Raw genomic sequence first — 11,577 nt, 5'->3', positions numbered from 1 at the left:
GCAAAGTGAGGATGATAATCCCTGCCTCGTGGGGGGAGTGAAGGGTAAAGGAGGCAATGTTTTCAGTGAAATAAATGCAACTGGCTGGTACCATTATTATCAGCATCTTCATATAACAAAACTAGTTTAGACCAATAGGGAGTTTATTAAGCTGATGTGAAGTAGGGCAGTCAGGCTGTCGGCAGGCTGGGGTTACACACATGCCTTGAAATACTACCCACCATCCACAAACACGAGAAGCCCTCCACTCCCAGGGCAAAGACAGCTCAACCATAATCCAGTTCCAGCTCAATTCAAATTCCAAGTGCAAGTGCTTCAGTGAATGACACCTCGCAGAGCTTCTTACCACCAAAGTCAACTCCAGCCTTTAATTTAATCACTTTTGCCTTAACCGGTTCCCAGGTTCCCATTCAGGGCTAAACACTGAGTACCCAGAAGAGGCTACCCCTGGGCATAATTAGAATAGGAGATCCTGTGCCAAGTACCTGTCTGATTAGGAAAAAACTGAAAACCCCATGAGAAAATGGAAAGGCTCCCAGGAAATTCCATCTGAGAGTCACAATAAAGGTCAGGGAAGCCCCAGCCCCTCTCCTGAGAAGTCCCCCAGAGATATCACTTGAGGTTATGCTACAGGCACAACCACCCACTGCCCTGTTTTGCACCCTGTCTTTAGGCCTCCTCTGCAAAGAAGGGAACAGACAAGATCAGTACAGGCTGGACTGCAGCCACCTGTCCATCCATCCTGGGCTCAGGTCCTACTGATGGGCCACTTACCCCTGGGAAGGAGCTTGCACCATCCTGCCAGCAAGAGGGGAGCAGAGTGGCAGGAGCTGAACTAGCTCAGGCACCAGGCTCCACTCAGCCCATAGAGACTTCAGGTCAGTCACCTGAGTCTGGCTCCCCAGAGGCATCCCCACTCCCTATGGCACTTGTCTTCTGGAGCAGCTCGAAAGAATTCTCATAGATGGCTTTACTTCAGTTCTGCAACTACCCAGTGAAAAGGGAGCCCACACTATCATCCATTTGTGGGGTGAGGAGGTTGCATAATCCCCATTTTACAGATGGAAAAATGGACGTATAAGAAATCTTCAACTTCGCCACAAGTCTCATAAGTGGGTAAACAGGGAAGATTGCGATTAAATTCAGGGTTTGGCAAGCCCACGCAACAGGTGATAACAGGCCCACAAAATGAGGCGATGGCTAGCCTCTGGAATTTAGTCTTGCCAGCAATAAATGATAGGGAGAGCTTTAAAAAAAAAAGAAAAGTTCTTTTTCACTTGGCCCAGATTGTCAACTTATAACATGAATCCTGCTGCTTAAAAAAAAAAAAAAATTTCCCATGCATTTCCCATCAGACATCAAGCATATTGGTTCATAATTATTTATAGCACTTTAGTGACACTGAAAGGGAATTATTTCAGTTTATTCGGCCTTTATTAACAGTCTGCAGGGAACAGAGCGCAGCCAACACCCCCTGCAGGGTTAAAAAGGGAGGGACTTGAGAAATACAAGAGGAAGAACTGAACCTAGTGGGGCCAGCAGGCATGTCCCACAGGATTAACCCTGAGGAAAGGTTAAAGCAGGTTCAGGTGAGTTTGACTGATCACTCCATTATTCAAGCAGATTTAGGGATGTTCTGTGAAATCCTTTGTTTCTAAGCTGGGCTCATGGTGACAGCACAGTCAGAAGGTGAGCTGCTGCACGTGGGTTGGGGCCAGGGTGGAATTTCCCTGTTCCAAGGAAAAAGACAAGACAACATGGATGGCAGGAGGGTTGCTGACTCTTCCAAACAGCTATTCCTGGTGATTCTTGGCAATGGGAGTGTTGAGAGGGACAGGTTCACACGAATTTATGCCGCAACTATTACTGCACCCCAACACAGCAGGTTATATACAAGTATTTTACTCATATATACAGCCTTTACTTGGCTTATTAACATACCTTGATTTAAATTCTGATGCATTAGCATCACTGAAGTTAAGGGCCGTCAGGGGTTCAGCAAACCTAATATAAAAAGTCTCAACATACAACAAATAAGGCAGTAAACGTTCACATTTAAATATATAATTACGGGGCACCTGGGTGGCTCCGTCAGTTGGGCATGGCTCGGGTCACAGGCTTGGGGTCCTGGGATCGAGCCCCATGTTGGGCTCTGGGCTCAGTGAGGAGTCTGAGATTCTCTCTCTCTCCTTCTTCGCCCTCCACTCCCCTCCCCCCCCCACACACATGCGTGTGTGCATGTGCTCATTCCCTCTCCAATAAATAAACAAATCTTTAAATATATATATATACATACAATTATAATATTAATATGTATATATATTTTAAGCCAAAGAGATTCTTTAAATTGTAACTTTCCCTCGGGCATTAAACCATTTGGTTTTAGATTATTAATTATCCAATAAGCCTCTTTTTGAGGGGTAGGCTGTGGGAGAAGGCATGAATTAAGAGAATAGTTTGGTGCCAATGGCCAACTAAGAACAACTGGACATAAGCACCTCTGAAATGACCTACAAATCAATGGCTGAGCTGGATTTGGTCCAGGACAATTCTGTTGACACATAATTTAGAACACAGGTTCTCATTCAGGTCCTTTACCCTGGAGGAGGGACACAGTTCCACAGTTTCATGAATCGGTTTTTGCCAGCACTTCCTTCTTGGCATTTTGTGTTGGCTGGAGATCACATGACAGCAATTATGCTCTCAGGGGTCTTCTAATATCCTTGGTGTCCTGGGGAGGAGGCCATGAAGATGAAAGTGCATCCCTCGGATTTTTTATGCTACAACTGCAGACTAAATCTGAAAACATCATCACCCAGCCTTCCTGGGAAAACAGAAAACCGGGCCACAGGTTGGTAGGCAAACTAGTAGCTGGGACCAGAGATCATTTTTTTTAAAGGATTTTATTTATTTGAGATAGAGCAAGAGAGAGAGAGAGCGCGAGAGAGCGAGAGAGAGAATACAAGCGGAGGAGGAGGGGGGAGAGGGAGAGGGAGAGGGAGAAGCAGGCTTCCCACTGAGCAGGGAGCCCAACGTGAGGCTCCATCCCAGGATCTTGGGATCATGACCTGAGCTGAAGGCAGATGCTTAACCAACAGAGCCTCCTGGCACCCCTCAGAGATAACTATGTTCCTCTTAGATGCCTGCCTGATGGAGCAGGAGAGTGGATAGGACCAAAGGAAAGGCTGTGAATGGAACATCATTTCCAATGGCTTCAGATTTAATTCTACCTTGCTGATTTTTAATCATTGGAGCTTAATCTAAAATCCCTTCACTAAGGAGAGTCAATATAATAAATAAGATTTACATTTATTTTGGGTCTTATGGGGAGAATTTTGCAATACCCCTTAACCTGGGGTTCTATGTGAATGAATTCAAAGTGCTGAGCAGTTCTGGAAGGCAGGCAAAAATGGGGGAGGGAGGATGACAGCCTATCTTTCACTTAATACCGAAGTCTCCACAGTAGGCCCCATCCCAGCTGACACTGTGTAAGAAATGGAAAGGAAGGACTGTAAATATTCAAGGCTGAGTTCACAGGGCCTGATGTCCACAGCCATGGCCTCCACCTACCACAGCCAATCTTCTATTTTCCGTCACACTTATTACAATAATCCCATAATTTAAGTAAGATGCAAGCTGATGTGTTTCAAGTACAAAACGAAAGACAAACTCTTAAAATCATTAATTGGTTTTAGGAAAATCAGGTTGAACACTCTGGAAAGACTTCATAAAAATGGTTTTTGTTTTTGTTTTTTTACTGTCAAACAAGATGTTAAAGACTGTGAATGAAATAGTAAAACTCTAGAGAGATTCTGCATTCAGATTACTCTGTAGTGTAAGCTGCTTTTACGAAGGAGCTAAAATCTGAAGTCCTAAACAATGTATTACGAGTGTGGCTTAGGTGAAAAGGACAAGAAATTCCAACTGGCTGGTCCGAACAGCAAGAGTATCATTTTGTAATGACTTTTCTGATTTAATGACTTTTTAAAAACTAAAGTATTATGACCCTCAGTCTTCATTTCATAGGTAAGAAGTCTTCTTAAATCAAATTTAGTAATTCAGATATGAGCATGCTCATAGAATGCTTGGAGAGTTCCTGGATTCAGAACATGCTGTGTTTGCTTTATTTAGCATCTTCTGCTTTACTCTTCTCTTGACCATGAGGTCCGTTTGCCAGTTTACCAACTTCAACACCCTGCTTATTTCATTTGTTAATCCTCTCCTCCACTGCCCTCCATTACTTTTCCAATCCCATCTGCACTCACTTTTTTTTTTTTAAGATTTTGTTTATTTATTCATGAGACACACACACACACAGAGAGAGAGAGAGAGAGAGAGAGAGAGAGAGGCAGCGGGAGAAGCAGGCTCCATACAGGGAGCCCAACGTGGGACTCATCCCAGGTCTCCAGGATCAGGCCCTGGGCTGAAGGCGGCGCTAAACCGCCAAGCTACTGGGGCTGCCCTGCACTCACTTTTAATTCAGTGAGTAAACTAGTCAGATCTCTGGACCCCACACACTAGCTAAGCCAGGACACCATTCCCAGGATGGGGGGAGGGCGTGGTTCGGCTCAGGCTGGTGGGGAGAGTACACAGTCTATTCCTGGCATGGAGCGGATTTCAGGAAGGAAGAGGACAGAAGTAGGGACAACGGATGATAAGTCACTCTGCTTGCCTGTGTCAAGAATTCTGTCTCTACATTTAAACACGGGTGTGTGGGATTTTCCGGGGACCCACTTCCACCCGAACAACAGCACCTGGCTCCAGGGGAGCTGGCCAGCTGCCCACTTCTATCTTGATCCCTGTAACAATTTATCTGTTACAAGTGATTCTATCACCAGGGTCAGTAGATGCCTTTGCATAGTCATCCAATCACAAGTCAACACTTGTTGCAACACCAGAGGCTGCTGCTCTTGAAACCATTCACTAAGCAATTTACTATGTGCCAGGCCCTGGGTTAAGTACTGCATCACCTCCTTATCCCCTTTAAACTCCACAGCAACCAGTGAGTTAGGTCCTGCCATACCCCCAAGGTGCAGACAACAAACTCTCCAAGAAAGAAGCTCATCAACACAGCTTGGGTCCCGTAGTGAGTGGGAGAGCTAGGATTTGGACCTAGGAGGTCTGATCAGTGTCTACACCCTTAACCACTGGCCCAACCTAATACCTCTATCTATAAGACACTGTCCTGTACCAACGGTCTATCAAGGAAGAAACAGTGCCTGCCTTCATGGTATTTTCACAAACCTTCCTTGAATACCTGAGGCACAACATATATTTTTTTGGGGGTGGATTCAGTTTTTTTTTTAAGATTTTACTTACTTATTCATGAGAGACACAGAGAGAGAGGCGGAGACACAGGCAGAGGGAGAAGCAGGCTCCATACAGGGAGCCCGATGGGACTTGATCCTGGGTCTCCAGGATCATGCCCTGGGCTGAAGGCAGCACCAAACCTCTGAGGCACCCGCGCTGCCTGGGGGGATTCATTCTATAGTGTCCCTAATTTGAGCAAGTACAGAGCCCACTGAAAAATCAACACAGCAAAAAGATATTCAGATAATCCACTTGGAAGTCACTCAAGTTTGTATTTTGTGGAAGCTGATTCTAGCTGCACATCTGCAGAATGTTTCCTAATCAAAAATTCCAGAAAGTTCAAAAATCATTCCAAGGTGGCCTCACAATGCTTCCCCACACTCAGGTGGAGGCCATCTATGCAGGAAAGGAACCTGGCTGAGGTGGCAGGGCATGGGGCCTGGAGACAGGAAAAGTGTTCTTAGACAGTAACCCCTTTGGTGAGGTAACTGGGGTGAGAGTGGCATGCATGGTGTATTGTATGTCTGATTGCCCACACAGGGTTCAGGGGAGGTTGCAGAATTATAGCAGCCTCCGATTTTCTCCCAAGGCAGAGTAGCAGTGAGTCTTGGGGACGAAGGACTCTAGGTACTTCTACGTCTATGCCACAGCATAAAGGAATATTTACTGCAGAGACTGGGCCCCAGGAAGCAAGAAAAGCCTCCAGGCCCACTTCCACCAAGGAAGCCCTGAGATTCTTGCGTGAGGCCGTTCCTATGTCCACCCAACTCAACTCAGCCACAGGCTCAGAGCTGGTCCCACAGGCTGGTGCCAAGGCTTTGATCCCTCTGGGGGATCTAAGATGAGGATCTGCTGTCCCTAAAACTTCACTGATTTGACCCGGACCATAGCTAAGTCTATGCCATGATCTCCTGATCTTGATTTCTAGCCTTCTCTGAGCCAATCAGAACCAGCTGCTCCTTTGTATGACAGAGGGGTCTTGAAAGCCTGGGTCTGGGGGAAGAGGTTTCAAGTTCCTGGAATATCTTCTCTTTGTTTTATAAACAGAGACACAGAGGTTGAGTGAAATCCCTTGCTCTGTGTGTCAGGGCTAGATCAGAAATTATGAGCTTTAGGTTGTGCTCCAATTATGGACTCTTTCAAAAGTTCATTTTGTGAGTCCGTGGCTTTGGAATTTGAATCTTCCACTGAGTCAATGTTACAAATCATGCTTGGGTTCCTAAGCTAGCCCACAAAGGCCTATTAAAGCCACGTGTAAGCTGAGAAGGGGAGGGAGCTAGTGTCAGACATCCAGCTCTACTACTCACCGGCTGTGTAACCTTTAGTGAGTTACTAAACCTCTCTGTACTTCAGCTTTTCCATACATAACAGAGATAATAACAACAGCACCTGCTACAAAAGGAGGCTGTTGGATGAAATGAGAAAATCTCTGGGGAGCACTTAGAACAGTGCCTCTGGGGGTGCCTGAGTGGCTCAGTCAGTTAAGCATCTGCCTTCAGCTCAAGTCATGATCCCAGGATCCCGGGATTTAGTCCACACTCAAGGAACATAAGCTGCCATTATGATAAGAGTGCCAGAGTAACAATGTTTCTAGAGCAGGGCTTCTGACACTGCCATGAGTGACATTTTGGACTGTATATGCTTTGATGTGGGGGACTGTCCTGTGCATTACAGAATGGTTAGCAGAATCCCTGGCTTCTACCCACTTGGTGCCAGTGGTACCTTCCCCAGGTGTGAAAATTAAAAATGTCTCTAGCCATCTTGAGGACCCAGGGGGCTGAAAACCACTGTTTTACAGGAAAATGGCTGAGAGTCCCAGCTGGACTATGGGGGTCCTCTCCTGGCTGCAGCTCAGCTGGTGAGGCAGTAGTCTTCCCTTCCCCACCTGCTCAGGTGCCCCTCCATGCTACTGCTCCTGCAAATCACCCATGCAAGCACCAAGGGTGTCAAGCTAGGAGCGATTAGTCAGGTGGATATTTTGGGGGATGTGGAAGGATTGAGGGGCAGTTTTTGAAGTAGGATAATGAAAAAGTCGGGGGGGGGGGGAGGGGAAGGGGCAGAGCCAAATGGAGTTTCCCACCTTCATGCATCCTTCTGACCTCTGGCACCAAGAGGTCTCAGATATGGCTGGGCAGGGCCTTCTTTCCCCCTGGGGTATTGTGTGCTTTCTGCCCATTCCCTCTTCTGCACTCTTCCAGCCAGCAAGGGTGAGGTGCTCAGTGGGGACCAGGGCTCTGGAGCCAGGGAGTGCTGTACTGAGAAGGGAGAAGTCTTGGCAGCAGAGGAGGGAAGGTGTGGAGATGCACCAAGGGGCACAGGCAGCTTCCTGATTCCATGACCTTGAATATAGCCCCCTCCCATTCTATCTTCTCTTTACCACCTTTTTGACCTGCATTTCCCCATTTTACCCATTTATTTGTTAAATGGGTATAGACCAAATACCTATTGTATGTCTAGCACTATATTAAGCCCTTGGGGGTGTTTTTATTTGTTTTTGAGCGATTCTTTTCCGTTTTTATAAAAGACTTTTTATTTACTTATTTGACAGAGAGAGAGAGTAAGCAGGGGAAGCAGCAGGCAGAGGGAGAAGCAGACTCCCTGCTAAGCAGGGAGTGCCAAGCAGAGCTCACCCCAGGACCTGGGGATCATGACCTGAGCTGAAGGCAGATGCTTAACAGACTGAGCCACCCAGGGCCCTGAGTGATTCTTTTTCAAGGTGGGATTAAGTACAATACTATCTAGTTGTAAAACTATCATGTGTTTAGTTAGACAACTAATATACATACACAGAGCTGCAGAGACACTCAAGCCATATATGTAAATGCTGAGGGAAGGTGTAATGAATGAAACACAATTTCTTAAAATCTTCAACAAACGGGCTTCATGAACTGATGTTAAAAGGGCAGAAAGAAAATTCAGACCAAACAAAGAGCACCGCAATCCTGTTACATCTCTAGGCTGGCACTGCCCTCCAAGGGCATGTGGGCCAAAGCACATGTTCAATAAAAGGGTCTCTTTCCCCAAATGGAATAAATCAGACCCCTTCTCACTCTGATTCTACATTTTCTTCTTGCAATTTGTGGGAATAATCCATTTCTTTTGTTCTTGTCAGGGATGCTGAGCCTGATACCTGAAACCAGTTAAAAGACACGCCTTTTCACAGTGGGCAGGTGCAGAGGAGGTTTGTGTGGGGCAGGCACACAGAGTCATGGACTGTCACTTGTCCAAAACCCAGCAAAGCCAACAAAACTCTCCTGCCAACTATCCAAAGGCAACCCCAAGAGCCAAGCCAGGTTATTGCAGTCAACACAAGCTGTTACAGAAGCAACTGTTGGTCAAGATATTGATAGGCTTCAGGAGTCTCTGGGGACCAGGTACTGGGATGGGGGTGGGGTGGGGGTGGTAATCCATTTATTGTTTAGAGGAAGGGTTTGGAGATGAATAAGCAATTCTTACCTAGCAAACCTAAGTAGCGTTATAAAATGAAAAATAATACCTTCATTAATTTTGGTAGGAAAGACATTTCTCTTTCTGCTTTAGGGAAAGGGATTAAAAAGCCATTCTGCTGAGCCTGAGCACAGACTCCAGAGCCAGCACCCCCGCCCCTCCCCCCCCCCCCCCCCCCCCCCGTTGCTGTCCCAGGTTCCATCATCCATCCCAACTGGCCCAACTGGGGACGGGGCCTGGAGGTTCCTGGGTGCCGGATGCCAAGTGGGGTCTCCTGGGACGTAAGTGAGCTCCCGCCTGATGGGGATTATCGGGGACAGGAGTCGATGGCCCTCGGATCCGTGCCTGGAGATTTCCCGTGTGGGCGCAAATGCTGGATCCCTAGAGATCCCCGGGGGTGGGGAGGGGGGAAGCCGTTTAGTTGGAGCAAACGGAGAGGCAGGGATGGTGTTTCCAGATCTGCTAACGAAGATCCATTCCCCGGCCCCTGGGATTCCTCCATTAACAGCCCCCAAGCCTTGCGGACCAACGGAGAGCCACCCCAAAGCCGCCAACACATTTCAAAATGGTGCAAAATCGCGGACATTTGGACTGCGCTTTGTTCCCGGCATTGAGCTAAATGTGTTCACTCCCGCCAAGCTCCCTTTCCCCCAACAGACAGGACGTGACCTCTCCGCCTGCGGTCCACCCCGGGCAGCTGTTGCCGTGGGCTACCGGCCGAGACCCTTGCTCTGTCCGCATCCCGAATTCCGCGTCCAGCTCTAGGGTGGAGGGGTGCGAGCGGAGAAGATGCTCGAAGCGATCCTTGAGCCTCTCCTGCAACCCGCCCTCGGCGGACTCAATTCTGCAGGGACCCCCCTCATGACCCCGGGCTCCAACCTCCCATGCCACAGACAGGAAGGTTCGGCGCGGCCCCTGGTGGGCTCTTGGCCCCGGAGCCGGGCCATTCCCTGGACACTCAGATCAATCTGTGCAGCTCGCGCGGATGGTTCGGCTCCGGAGATGCTCATCGGGCTCAGAACTGCGCCCCCGCGTCAGTTTTCAGCGATAGAATTAGCCAGAAAGCCGCGCGGCCGCTGCTCCACGCAGGAGGGCGAGGCTCGGACCCCTTTGCCAGGACCCCGCTTTCCCGCCCCCCACCTCGTTCCTAGGGTGGCGGTGAACTCAGGCTTTTAAAAATCTTGCACGTTCCCAAAATAATACTCGGCCAGAATAATAAAAATACAAGAGACGCCGATCTGGGTGGTTGAGGCCGCCGGAGGCCAATTAGGAAGAGCCACCGGCTCAGGGTTGCGGGGAGGGGGGTCTCCCTCCTGCGGCCTCCGTTAGACGGAGGGGCTGCGGCCTCGCCAGCCCCTGGGGTTCTCAATCTCCAGGGAAGGGGCGGGGCAACGCCCAGAGGTCCGTTCTTGGGACGCGTGTGGTTTCTATAGCAACCTCCCCTCCGCACCCTCCCTCCCCTAGTCGTGTCAGGAAAAATGGGTGTGGCCCGAAGCGCAGGAGGACCCCTCTTGCCCCCTCCTTACAGTCTCCCGCTCCGCGAAGCAACAGGGCAAGAAGCGGAGAGGGGTTCCGCCTGCGTGCTGTCCCCGCCACCCGCCCCGCGGGGGTAGCCGGTGCCCCCTACTGGGCAGCCGGTGGGGGGTAGCCCTCAGGCCTCTCGGGGTGTCGGGAGGGGCTTCCTCCCTCTGCGGCCACCCGCACGGAGCGCCGAGACCTCGAATCCAGGCCTCCGGCCCCGCGGACGCTTCTGGGCGCGCCGCCCGCCTCTGGGAGGGGGCCCCGCGGGGTCACGCCCGTTCCATCCGTGCTCTCGGGGCTGTGACTCGAGTTCCCTGACCCCTGCAAGCCCGAGATCTAACAAAGAGCTCGAAAACGAGGGGCGGAAAATAGGGGGAGGGGCGGGGGCCTTGGTTAAACACTCTCATAGAGAAGAGCCAAAAAACCAGGGCGGGCAACGCAGATCACGTAAGCCCTACAAACAAAGCGGCTAGCCCCCGAGAAGGATTCGGGTGAATGCCCCAGGGCGCGAGCCCACCGCCGCAAAACGCCAAGATTTCAGCGCTGATTGCCGCCCTCCCCCCATTAATTACAGTCCCCGCCCTGTCCTCCAAAGCCCAGCCACCCGGCTTGGCACGGTACAGTAAAGACATGACACGCCGCAAAAAGATGGCACCTCGCGTTTGGAGGGGGGGAAAAAGGCAGGGGTGGGAGTGGGAGGAGGCAGAGCCTACGCTCCCCCTCCTTGCCCACCCGGGTCCACACCCACTGCCGCAGTGAGGGGCGAGCCCTGCGCGCCAGCCCCGCGCCTCCGGCAGGGAGCGCACACGCCGGACGCCAGGCGCAGAGCGCAGAGAAAGGGGCCCGCCCCGAAATGCACCTGCAGCCCCCGCGCGCGTCTGCGAGGGGCTGCGGCTGCCAGCGCCAGCGAGCCGGCATCCGCCGCCGTCGAGTCCTTCCACATCGCAAGGCCAGGTGACCCCAGCCTTTCGCCATTCCGAGCCTCCACCTCGGGACCGGCGCACTACCTTTTCTCGGGCACGGCGCTGCTCGCGTCCCGGTGCCAGGCGCGCGCAGGGGGAAGGGCAACTAAAGTGACAGCGCCTGGACCCCTCCCCATCTCCCCGATTCCACTCCCAGCCCCCAAATGTCCCCTGCGGGTTTCTGAAGGAGGAAAACGGGGAGGGGGTGGGCCACCGCCTTAAATCAGAGGCAATGAAAGCCCCATTGGAATTGCTACCGGGGAGGTGAAGGGAGGGGCAGGCAGGGAGTCATCTTTTCTAGAACCGGATCCATACCTTCCTGAAGGATTTACGGCAA

The sequence above is a fragment of the Canis lupus genome, chromosome 9 (assembly GCF_011100685.1).
Source record: "Canis lupus familiaris isolate Mischka breed German Shepherd chromosome 9, alternate assembly UU_Cfam_GSD_1.0, whole genome shotgun sequence".
NCBI lineage: Eukaryota > Metazoa > Chordata > Mammalia > Carnivora > Canidae > Canis > Canis lupus.
Note: the sequence above shows the minus strand (reverse complement) of the source record.